Source organism: Hyla sarda, chromosome 10 (assembly GCF_029499605.1).
Source record: "Hyla sarda isolate aHylSar1 chromosome 10, aHylSar1.hap1, whole genome shotgun sequence".
In the NCBI taxonomy this organism is placed as follows: domain Eukaryota; kingdom Metazoa; phylum Chordata; class Amphibia; order Anura; family Hylidae; genus Hyla; species Hyla sarda.
This window is the reverse complement of record NC_079198.1, coordinates 42,191,336-42,204,282: the sequence shown is the minus strand read 5'-3', so window position 1 is coordinate 42,204,282 and position 12,947 is coordinate 42,191,336. Positions and strand designations below refer to the sequence as shown.

General features: G+C 44.5%; 1 long non-coding RNA gene across 1 annotated transcript; it reads left to right on the top strand.

Annotated features, from left to right (window-relative positions):
* Nucleotides 1-4,294: 4,294 nt before the first annotated feature.
* LOC130294574 (uncharacterized) lies at nt 4,295-11,821 on the top strand. Its single transcript, XR_008848536.1, has 2 exons — nt 4,295-5,335; nt 11,176-11,821. It is a non-coding gene; the product is annotated as an uncharacterized LOC130294574 (long non-coding RNA).
* The last annotated feature ends 1,126 nt before the right edge of the window (nt 11,822-12,947 follow it).

Below are 12,947 nucleotides of genomic sequence, written 5' to 3'. Positions count from 1 at the left end.
CCTCCAGCTGTTGCAAAACTACAATTCCCAGCATGTCCAGACCATTTGCTGTCTGGGCATGCTGGGAGTTGTAGTTTTGGAACATCTGGAGACCCACAGTTTGCAGATCACTGCTCATATCTCTCTAAACTGTGGCCATCCACATCTTGCAAAACCATTTTACACTAAGAGGTCAAAGGGAAAATAAGACCCACAAAATGTGTAACGCAATTTCTCCTGAATACGGAAATACCTCATTTGTGGATGTAAAATGCTCTGCGGATGCACAACACTAAATGCTGGTGTTACCCTAAATTTTTCCTTTTCACAAGGGAAAATAGGAAAAAATCCTCCCAAAATATGTAGCATCATTTGTTCTGAGTATGGAAAAATGTGGATGTAAAGTGCTCTGCATTTTTCATTTTCACGGACCACTGTTCCAAAAATCTGTCAATTAATATGTAAACGAAAAAAAGCAACAAGAGGTGCGCCCCTAGTGAGGACCGTCTATCATGAGTGAAGAGATGAGACAAAGATGGGTTCTTACCCCTAGGTGTTGCGCTCAGAGCACAACACCTGCAGTAGCGTCTGGATGTGGAGAGTCAGATGGAATTGCTGCCACAAGGAACTTCCCAGTGTGACGTCAGTCGGACCGGTGGAGTAGATTAGCAGGAGTAATGTGAATACGTTCCTCTAAAGAAGGCGCTGAGCCCGCACACCAACGCCAAGGTATCTCAAATATTGGCGTTGGTGTGCGGGCTCAGCGCCTTCTTTAGAGGAACGTATTCTCATTACTCCTGCCAAAAATCTGTCAGACACCTGTGGGGTGTAAATGCTCACTGCACCCCTTATTACATTACATGAGGGGTCTAGTTTCCAAAATGGGGTCACATGTGGGGTATTCCATTGTGGGTTGTTCTCTCCAAAAGCCCAATGGCACCCAACACTGCTGTACTATACGATATTTATTGGGGGGGGGGGGGGCGGACAGTGTAAGGGGGTGTATATGTAGTGATCACCGAAGGGCATGATGGGAGTTGTAGTTGTGCAACAGCTGGAGGCGCGTAACTACAACATCCTTTTGCTGTTCGTGCATGCTGGGAGTTGTAGTTTTGCAAGATTTTGAGGGCCACAGTTTAGAGACCACCGGCACAGTGATCTCCAAACTGTGGTCCTCCAAATTTAGCTAAACTAGAACTCCCAGCATGTCCAGACAGCAAACGGCTGTCTGGGCATGCTGGGAGTTGTGGTTTTGCAAGATGTGGATGTCCACAGTTTAGAGAACTATGTGCAGTGATCTGAAAACTGTGGGTCTCCAGATGTTTCAAAAGTACAACTCCCAGCAAGCCCAGACAGCAAACTGGACATGCTGGGAATTGTAGTTTGGCAACAGCTGGAGGTCAATAATTTAGAGACCACTGCCCTAAGGGTATGGCTACACATCGCAGAAATGTTAAATCATGTGGATTTTGTTCCCCTGCTCTGAGAACTTCAGGGAGGGAGGCTGTATAGAATCATTTCCTTGCCATGAGAACTGCAGGGAGGGAGGCTGTAGAGAATCGTTCCCCTGCTGTAGACAAATGTTCCACTGTCCTGAGAGCTGCAGGGAGGGAGGCTGTAGAGAAATGTTCCCTGTCTGCAACATTGTGAGCAGAACGAAACTGCACACCACCAACAACCAGTAGTATGGGGCGGGTGTGTGCGCCTCAGCCAATCACAGTGGCTTTGCTGACTCAGCATTTATCATCAGCTGCTTGGGAACATTTCACTTCTGGGAACAGTTTTCTTCAGTACATCTGATCTGCCTGACAGTGGAGAAAATGGTTCCCTGCGGCAGACTGTGCAAAGCTGATCCAAAGTGCTGAGTCATCAGGGCCCCTGTGATTGGCTGAGGCGAGCACACCCTCCCCATACTATTGGTTGTTAGGGGAGGGTGTGCAGCCTCACTCCAGCAGTTTCATGGATACACTGGCTCTAGACTTTGTGAGGCCTTAGGCAAAACTCAAATATGAGGCTCCACATCATTTTCTGACTTCCCATGATGATCCAATCAGCTGTGAGATAGTTGTGCTGTCGCCGCAGCACCAATATCAAGTGGCCACAGGGGAGATATAATATCAGGGGCATAACTGTTATGATTCGGCTAGCTTGATGTGGATCCTCTGTGTCAGCGAGGGATTGGCGTGGACCGTGTCGGTGGACCGGTTCTAAGTTGCTACTGGTTTTCACCAGAGCCCGCCGCAAGGCGGGATGGTCTTGCTGCGGCGGTAGCAACCAGGTCGTATCCACCAGCAACGGCTCAACCTCGCTGACTGCTGAGAAGGCGTGGGACAGAAGGACTAGGCAGAAGCAAGGTCAGACGTAGCAGAAGGTCGGGGCAGGCGGCAAGGTTCGTAGTCAATAGTAATAGCAGGAGGTCAGGAACACAGTAATGGTAAACACAGTAGTAGCTTTCTCTAGGCACAAAGGCAACAAGATCCGGCCAGGAAGTGCAGGGGAAGTGAGGTTATATGGACAGGGAGCAGGTGGAAGCTAATCAGACTGATTGGGCCGGGCGCTAATCAGACTGATTGGGCCGGGCACCAATCACTGGTGCACTGGCCCTTTAAATCTTAGAGAGCTGGCGCGCGCGCGCCCTAGAGAGCGGAGCCACGTGCGCCAGAACATGATAGCCGGGGACCGGGACGGGTAAGTGGCTTGGGATGCGATTCGCGAGCGGGCGCGTCCCGCTATGCGAATCGCATCCCCATCGGGAATGTCAGTGCAGCGCTCCCGGTCAGCGGGTCCGACCGGGGCGCTGCATAGAGGAGAACGCCGCGAGCGCTCCGGGGAGGAGCAGGGACCCGGAGCGCTCGGCGTAACAGTAACTAGTGTCCTGTGGGCCCCATGGCAAATTCTGTCCAGTACATAGAGACCACAATCACCAATAATACCAGTATATAAGGAAGAATATTATCACCATACATTTTACCATCATACTGTTACTGACCAAATCCTGTATACTAAGACCAATATTCCCAATAATACCAGTATACAAGGAAAAATATCACCATACATATTACCATCATATTGTTACTGACCAAATCCTGTATATTAAGACCAATATTACCAATAATACCAGCATATAGGAAAGAATAGTATCACCATACATATTATCATCATACTGTTACTGAACAAATCCTGTATACCTGTATACCAGGACCAATATTACTAATAATACCAGTACTAATAATACCAGTACCAGCACCTCCAGGCAAAATGAAGTACGTGCACAGGTGTTCAATGTTAGTTGTGTGTCACTGTGTTATCAGCGAGAAACAACTAATACTGCCACATACTGACCACAATTACCATTGTGACAGCCTAATGACTGACTACCACAACATTGTTACTGTATATAATTCACAACACAAAAAAAAACAACAATATTCCGACATACACTGGCCATATAGTGGTCTATTCCAGCTGTACACAGGATTTGGATACTATATGAATGATTATATATAGGACCATCTATAGGTAGATACCAGCTGTACGCAAGCAATCTGCAGACCATATAAGTTATTACAGTTACATTTAGCGACTCAGAGATTACGTCTTTTCTCAGCGTTGACTCGTTGACTTCTCTTTTTATTCTCTATCCGGCTTAGACCGCCATGACTTTTCCTGGAAAAGACTTGTCTCTGCAGAATCTGCCAGACAAACATTTTAAGTTCCTCTCTAAAGTACCATCCCCAGGGGCGGACACAGACAGCAGAAGTCCCCTGTGCAGAGAATATGCCTGCGCCCCCCCCCCCCCCCCATTTCAGTTGCTCAGGAGGACCCCCCTTAATATCAGTTGTTGATTATCTATTAAGGCCCCCATATGCTGCAGCTCATTCAGGCCCCGCCCCCCCCCCATACAGGGATAATACACAGTGATGTCATAGTGCAGGAATAATACACCGAATGATGATGTCACAGTACAGGGATAATACAGTGGTCCCTCAACATACGATGGTAATTCGTTCCAAACGACCCATCGTTTGTCAAATCCATCGTATGTTGAGGGATCCGTGCAATGTAAAGTATAGGAAGCTGTACTCACCTGTCCCCGCTGCTCCGGACCAGGTCCTCACCGCTCCCGATGCTGTCCCAGGGGCTCCCGATGCTGTCCCGCTGCTCCGGTGTCTTCTTCGGGATCCTCCGGCTTCTTCTGCATCTTCTGCAGGGTCCGGGCCTCGCTTTCCGGTGACGTTATTATGCTGCTGCCCCGGCGCGGCGTGCATAGTGACGTAATAACGACGCCGGAAAGCGAGGCCCGGACCCTGGAGAAGATGCGGAAGACGCCGGAGGATCGCGAAGTGGACCCGGAGCAGCCGGAATAGGTAAGCGAACCCTGCCCGGGATGCTTAAACTGCTATCCGACAGCAGCTTAAGCATTTTGCGCTGTCGGATAGCAGTTAATGCGATGGCCCCGACATAGAAAAGCATCGTATGTCGATGCGGACATAGACATGCGATGGCCTCTGAGAGGCCATCGTATGTCGATTTTATCATATGTCGGGGCGATCGCATGTCGGGGGGTTACTGTACACAGTAATTTCATAGTACAGGAATAATATACTGAATGATGTCACAGTACAGGAATAATACACAGTGATGTCACAGTACAGGGATAATGGGATAATGCACAGTAATTTCACAGTACAGAAATAATACACAGTGATGTCACAGTACAGGAATAATACACAGTGACATCACAGTACAGGGATAATACACAGTGATGTCACAGTGCAGGAATAATACACAGTGATGTCACAGTACAGGGATAATACACACAGTGATGTTACAGTACAGGGATAATACATACAGTGATGTTACAGTGCAGGGATAATACACAGTGATGTCACAGTACAGGGATAATACATACAGTGATTGAAAGGTTGTATCAGGGCATGCTGTGAGTTGTAGTTAGTGAAAGGTTGTATCAGGGCATGCTGTGAGTTGTAGTTAGTGAAAGGTTGTATCAGGGCATGCTGTGAGTTGTAGTTAGTGAAAGGCTGCACTAGAGTTCTCCTTTATTATTGTTTTATTCTCTTTCTTTCTTATCTCCTTCTTCTCGTTCTCAGTCTCCTCAAGGTCGTGTTCCTAATAAGTTACATTTCCTGTAACTAAAGTTGCTTGCTAAACAATTTCACTATCTGCTAATTGGCGCTATGTACCCTGGGAAGAAGTGTGTAAAATCAAAACAATTATATCACCTTTTAGATGTGTCCACATTTTTATTGGTCAATGTAAATACGCTTTTTATCCATGTCTACATTTTTATTGGTCAATGTAAATACGCTTTTTATTCGTGTCTACATTTTAATTGGTAAATGTTAAATACGCTCTTTGCCTTTTTATACTGATGCTTAATGCAATAAACTAGAGTTTTTCCCTCATAATTTTTTCTTTTTGTCTGTTATCTTTTCCTATGAGGGATACACTCTCCTGGTACCAGAGAAGGTTACACAAACCAAGGTAGAACAAAGGCACTATATGCCAGGGGTATATAGTGAGGAGTTGCAGATCCTTTCAGCTGGGGGCTCGCTCCGGGGTCGAGAAGGTTAACCCCTAAAGGTCCGGTAAGATCGACTCTATTGTCTGTTTTGCCGGGATCAAGGGCTCTGTCCAAAATCTCGATTCTGTAAACTTATTGTGCATCAGGGATGCACATTCACCTGTGTGTCAGGGACCACAGCGTGTCGTGTGTCAGGGACACACGCTAACGTTAACTATTTAGTGTGCCCGGGGTACATCTAAGGTTAACTATTTGTGTATCAGGGATACACTGTGTCGTGTGTCAGGGACACATGCTAAGGTTAACTGTTTGGTGTATCAGGGATACACGCAAGGGTTAAATTGAACCTAGGATAGTATATAATATACTTAACAGGTTCTAGGAGACCCAATTTTGTTCAGGACCTTGGTTTGTTGTACCCTTCAATCTCTTTTTAGAAGTGTTAAGATTATTTGTTTGTCTGAGAATCTCTCTCGGGTGGTAAGTGTACGAGAGGGGCTCAGTGATATTTCATAAGTTGGTTTGTATATTTATTGTAAGTTGTTAAGACATCCGTAAGATGCCCCACCCCTCCGGCTAGAGGCAACTCCATGACCCGGAGATAGGTGAAAGCCAGTGACGGACAGTCTATAAACAACACTCCATCCTCTGTGATATTTATCTAAGAGACCTAGATGTCCTCCTTAACCGTTGACAGGAATTGTCGGAGCCTTCACGGTTCAGCAAAGCCGGTCCGGTAGGAGTTATAATTAGTAAATATCACAGACAATGGGCATCATTCTCTCAAAATCTAGTTTGCCTCCTCCTGAGGTTAAAGAGACATGTAAAGTTTATGTAGCCTGTGTGAGTTGCACTCAGTAAATCTCTGTGTTGATAACTTAGCGGAATGAACAGAAGGTATGATGAGAAATTCCAAAAACGGTGTCTGTGTGGTTGAGTAGGATTAATTGCCTCATTATCTCCTAAATAATGTTCTTTAGTGTGTTTAGATATAGTAGTTTGAGTGGACAAATGGCTGTGTGCAAGTAAGTGGTAGGAGTAGATAGTTGTAAATTGCTTGTGAGGATTAGAAAGATTCTTGTCAGAAATAGAGACTCAATGTTTTGGTGAAAAAGCATGTGAAGCATTGTGAGGAATGTAGGATGAGCAGAGCTGGAACTGCTCGAATGCAGTGATGTGGTAAATCGCTAGGAAAGCCCTGTGCATGTAGTCATATGATGGCGTTTATAGGATGGTTCTTATGATATAAAGTATGTTGCATATGTGTGAGGTGTGTTAATGAGTCAGGAGTGTATAGAAAATGACCAGTGAATGTTTTTCCTGTGAAGCTGTTTGTGTTGTAATGGATTCTTCTTTAGATTGGTATATATATATATATATATATATATATATATATATATATATATATATAATAAATAAATCCACATGGTATTAAATTGAACTTTTTGATGATATTTCATTAATTTCTTGTCTTCACAGTAACACAGGGTTGATGCCAAACAAAAAATAAAAAATAAAATGTATCAGGAAATGCGATTAATTGTCTGATTATATTATAGGAATAATAAGAGAAGAAATTTGGCCAAGAAGAATAAAATAAGATATAAAATAAATAAAAAAGTGATCACTATTTAATTGATAAATATTACTTTAGGCATTTAAAATCAAGCTAATGGTTTACTGGATTATAAACAATGCGCATTGGAGATTATTATTTTTCAAATTTTTGAGAGAGCTGTGTACACTTTTATATCTTTGGTGAGAATGTGGGCCCTGTGTGTTGTACGTTAAGTATTTGTAAATGTCGGTATTGTTACATGTTACATGTTTCTTGTATGTCTCTTGATGTAAAGTAACACAGTTTGATACTAGACGTTCAAGGGTGACTGACCAGAACTGGGGAAAGACGAGGAGCCAGACTCAAAGGGGCGGTGACTGGTGACATAGAGGTTTGGGAGGAGTAAGGGGGGGTTTACAGGGAGCATGACAGCCTCTTCTTATTGAAAAACAAAATCACATTAGATTTGAAGGAGATATGTATATCTGTATATATATGTCTACTGTTTGAAATTGAGTACGTTCATAGTACCTGTATATACAATGCCCCGAGGGTGACCATTTAACCTTCCATTCCTTTCCTATCATACCTGAATGCCCTGTAAACCTCTTGGGAAGAGACCTCATATGTAAACTCAAATTACATATCACTGCATCCCCGTCCAGGTTACATGTCACGTCTGACCTCACCCATAGTCACACCTGCGGGGTCCTATCCTGCTGGACATTGTCATGTTATGTCCCCGGCCCAGGTCCCACCTGAGGTAGGCCCCATTGTCTGGTCACATGGAGACCATGATGTGGGACACATTGACTGTACACCATACAAGGCAAGACTCAAACCAGACATCCTCCCGGTCTACCAAAAACAGTACCCCTTGTCACCTAAAAAAAAAAAAAAAAATCAAAGGTTTCCACCCTATGGTCAAACATTTCCTACACACTAGAGTTTTAGAACATACTGTCTCTCCCTACTGCACTCCAATTAATCCAGTCCCTAAACCCGATGGTACTGTCCGTTTTGTACAAGACCTGAGAGCCATCAACAGACTAATTGTGCCTTTTGCCCCTATAGTTCCTGATGTCACCCAACTGTTGTCATCAATCCCAGCACAGGCAACTCATTTTTCTGTCCTCGATCTGAAGAATGCTTTCTTCTCGATCTCAGTGGACAAAGAGACCAGACTCCTTTTTGCTTTTTCCTTTGAGGGACTACAGTTAACCTGGTGTACAATGCCCCAGGGGTATGCTGATTCACCTGTTGTGTTCAGCATTGTCCTCCAAATCACTTTAAAATCATGGCACGCCCCCCAGGGTTCTGTTCTCCTCCAAAATGTTGATGATTTGTTAATGTGTAGTTTCTCTGAGGAGGCCTGCCTTGAGGATGGTGTTGTGAACAGGTTGAATATCTGGGTTTTGTTCTGCCAAAAGGGAAAAGGGAGCTGAGTACGTCTAGAGTCCAGTCTGTAGCGGGCCTGGTCACCCCGCACGCCCAGAAGGAAATGCAATCTTTTCTGGGTATGATAAACTACTGCAGACAGTGGATTCCTGACTGCTCATGCTACCCTGTCGGACAAACCAGATCTAATCAAATGGTCCTCCGACATGTACAAAGCTTTTGATTACTTGAAATGTGCATTAATGACGAGTCCAGGGCTAGGCCTCCCAGATTACTATTTGCTTTTCCATATGTATGCCCGAGACAATTGTAAAACCATGGCGGGTGTGCTGACACAATTTCACGGAGGCAAACTGCATCCTTGTGCTTTTTTCTCAAAGGTGATGCCCGTCTCCATACAGGGGATGCCGGCATGTCTGCGAGCTCTTGCTGCCTGTGCTATGATTGTTGAACTAGCTACCACCCTTACTTTAGGACATGACACTACCTAAAACACTTCTCATGATGTTATCTCTCTCCTTAAAGGCCTACATACACAACACATGTCAGCACAACGGCTTTCTGGATATGAGGTAATTCTACTCAGTAATCCATCCTTGAAAATGGTGTATGCCTCCCCTACATCTGGCCCTGCTCCAATACTCAACACACTAATTGGCCTGAAAAATCATGATGATGTAATGCCGGACATACATGACTGCTTGCAAGTCATCCACATTGACACCTCACCCAGACCCGACCTCTCCTCATTGCCCATACCTGATGCTCCAGTAGTCTTTGTAGATGGGTCATGCACCCGCCTCAATGACAATGTTTACCATGCCGGTTATGCTATTGTCCAATTACCTGACATTGTCCTCGAGGCCCAGTCCATCCCCTATCAGTCCACACAAGCTGCAGAACTCATCGCCCTCACAAGAGCCTGTACACTTTTTGCTAATAAACCTGTCACCATTTACACTGACAGCAAATAGGCCCATGGCGTGGTTTGGGACCACGGAGTTATCTGGCAAAGAAGAGGCTTTGTCGCAGCAGATGGAAAGTCCATCTCCCACTCCACCCTTGTCAATGATCTCTTACATGCACTTACCCTACCATCACAATTAGCCATCATTCACTGCAGGACACACACACACTAGTGTTGCTCACGAATATTCGCAATTCGAATATTATTCGCGAATATCGCATATTCGCGAATTCGCGAATTTCGCGAATATAGCGCTATATATTCGAAATTACGAATATTCGTTTTTTTTTTTTTTTTTTTTTTTTTTTTTTCACAGTACACATCACAGTGATCATCCCTCTCTGCTTCCAGCTTGTGTGGTGTAAAGAAGGCTCTAATACTACCGTGTGAGACTGGCGCGCGAAAATTCGCATATGCGAAAATTAGCATATGCGAAAATTAGCACATGCGAATTTTCACATATGCGAATTTTCGCGTATGTTAATTTTGTATATGCTAATATGCACATATGATAGTTTTCGCATACGCGAATGTTCGCATATGCGAAAATAAAACGGGAATATAACGAATATGCGAATATTCGCGAATATATGACGAATATTCGTCCATATATTCGCGAATATTCGCGAATTCGAATATGGCCTATGCCGCTCAACACTAACACACACATGGGACTGATCACATTTCAAAGGGCAATGCTCTAGCAGACCACACCGTCAAACTGGCTGCTACACAACAACCTGCCTCACTGATGTTACCAGTTTTTACACCTCCTTCACTCGAAGACACACAACAACTTCTCTCTTTCCAGTCCTCTGTTCCCGAACAAGAGGAATATGATTGGTGTTATCCGGTATTGCAGAGAAATCCTGTAACAGGATTGATCTACAAAGAGGGGAGACCATGCATACCCCAACACAGTGCATCAGTCTTTATTGCTCATTTCCATGGAGTAGGCCACAACAGCATCTCCACCACACACACCCTCCTCTCTCAACATTTTTACATCATGAATTCAAAACAACTGGTAGACGACTACATCAAACGTTGCCTCACATGTCTCAGGAACAACCCTAATACACACCACTGTGTACAACACCAACACCTACAGTACCCCACAACACCTTTCACTCATCTACAAATTGACTACACCCACATGCCAAAAGGCAAAGGGAAACAAGAGTATGCCCTGGTCATCGTGGACATGTTCTCCAGATGGCCTGAAGTATTCCCTACCAAGAGAGAAGATGCAAAAACCACTGCACACATACTCACACAACACATGATCCCCCGATGGGGATTTCCACTTGTAATCGAGTCCGATCAGGATCCAGCTTTCACCTCCAAACTCATTAAAGAACTTGTAAAAATCCTTCAGGTAGAGTGGAAATTCCACATCCCCTACCACCCACAGAGTTCTGGGGTAGTAGAAAGGATGAATCGGACAATCAAGGATAAAATAAGAAAAGCAACAGGGGGAACATTTGAAAAATGGAAAGAAATACTTCCCATTATATTAACTGAAATTAGAATGACCCCACATAAGACCCTTGGCCTGTCCCCCTTTGAAATCCTCATGGGTAGACCCTTCCCCACACCTTGGGCAAAGAAACCTTTGGTGACTCTAGAAGGTGACCTAGACCAAATCAGGAACCAATGTCACAACTTATTCAAACTCTGTCAGACATTGAGAACAAAATCTCTTTGAATTCTCCTCTTTCTTCACAGGAACCAACTCATTCCTTCGAAGTGGGAGACCTAGTACTGGTCAAAGAACTGTGAAGAAAGAAGTCCCAGGCTGACTTTTCCTACGGTCCCCCAGCCTCTGTGGTAGCAGTAACCCGCACAGCTGTACTCACCGACGATTCCCCTACCTGGATCCACGCCACTAGGATCAAGCTGTACCAGAAGAAAGCAGTAAAAGGGGTAATAACGGGAGCAGACAGCTTTGACCTGAAGACCCAACCAGAGGTACTAACGGGAGCAGACAGCTCTGACCTGAAGACCCAACCAGAGGTACTAACGGGGACAGACAGCCCTGACCTCCATCTCCTAGCGAAGTTTGAAGAGTTCTGGAACCATGTGAAAAAAAAAAAACACTGCCTGGCACTCCCATCATGGTCAATAACCTTATTGACTTTATTGACTATTAGCTGCACTCAGGGGCAAGTAGGCAACACTTGGGAGGGCGGGATCCCTGTTCTATGGTATAACTCCACATCCTCGAGTGCTGTTTCCTGGCTTATCCACCCCCCCCTCCCTGCCTAATGTACACATGTCCTACTATAGTAAGTGTTTACAGTGATAGGTATAGTACTGTTGATTGTTGCTTTCATTGCCATGTGCGTCTTCCCCTGTTTCTGAAAAATCCTTTCTAACAGTGTAAGTGATCTTTCTATGTATCAATCCCTTCCCATAGGACACTTTCCGGAAGCCTACAAATCGTACGTGCAGCATTATAAGAACACTCGGAAATAGAACCATGTTATTTGAAAAAATGATGGTTCTAAGAGGGGATTGAAAGGTTGTAGCAGGGCATGCTGTGAGTTGTAGTTAGTGAAAGGTTGTATCAGGGCATGCTGTGAGTTGTAGTTAGTGAAAGGCTGCACTAGAGTTCTCCTTTATTATTGTTTTATTCTCTTTCTTTCTTATCTCCTTCTTCTCGTTCTCAGTCTCCTCAAGGTCGTGTTCCTAATAAGTTACATTTCCTGTAACTAAAGTTGCTTGCTAAAGAATTTCGTGTCTACATTTTAATTGGTCAATGTTAAATACGCCCTTTGCCTTTTTATACTGATGTTTAATGCAATAAACTAGAGTTTTTCCCTCATAATTTTTTCTTTTTGTCTGTTATCTTTTCCTATGAGGGATACACTCTCCTGGTACCAGAGAAGGTTACACAAACCAAGGTAGAACAAAGGCACTATATGCCAGGGGTATATAGTGAGGAGTTGCAGATCCTTTCAGTGATGTTACAGTGCAGGGATAATACAAAGCCATGTCACAGTCACAGATTGTGGCATCTAAAACGTGCTCAATGTACTGTTCGGGATTTCATCGTGGCGTCCTGAACAGCTGAGAGGACAGCGGGAGGGTGCTTACCTTTCTTCCTGCTGTCTGATCATCGCTCCATTGCTCCAAGCCTGATATCTTACACTGATCAATGCTAAGCTATGGCATAGCATTGTTCAGTGTATGCAATCAAAGGATTGCAAGTAATAGTCCCCTATGGGGGATTAAAAAAAGTATTAAAAAAAAGGGAATAAATGTGATTTAACCCCTCCCTGAATAAAAGTTTAAACCCCTTAATGACCCAGGGTTTTTCCGTTTTTGCACTTACCGTGTTTCCACGAAAATAAACCCTACCCCGAAAGTAAGCCCTGGCAGTATTTTCAGGGTGGGCTGCAATATAAGCCCTACCCCAAAAATAAGACCTAGGCCAGGAGCAATCAACTGGCGGACCACGGTCCAGATCCGGACCGTGGCCGCCAGTAATGCCTGCA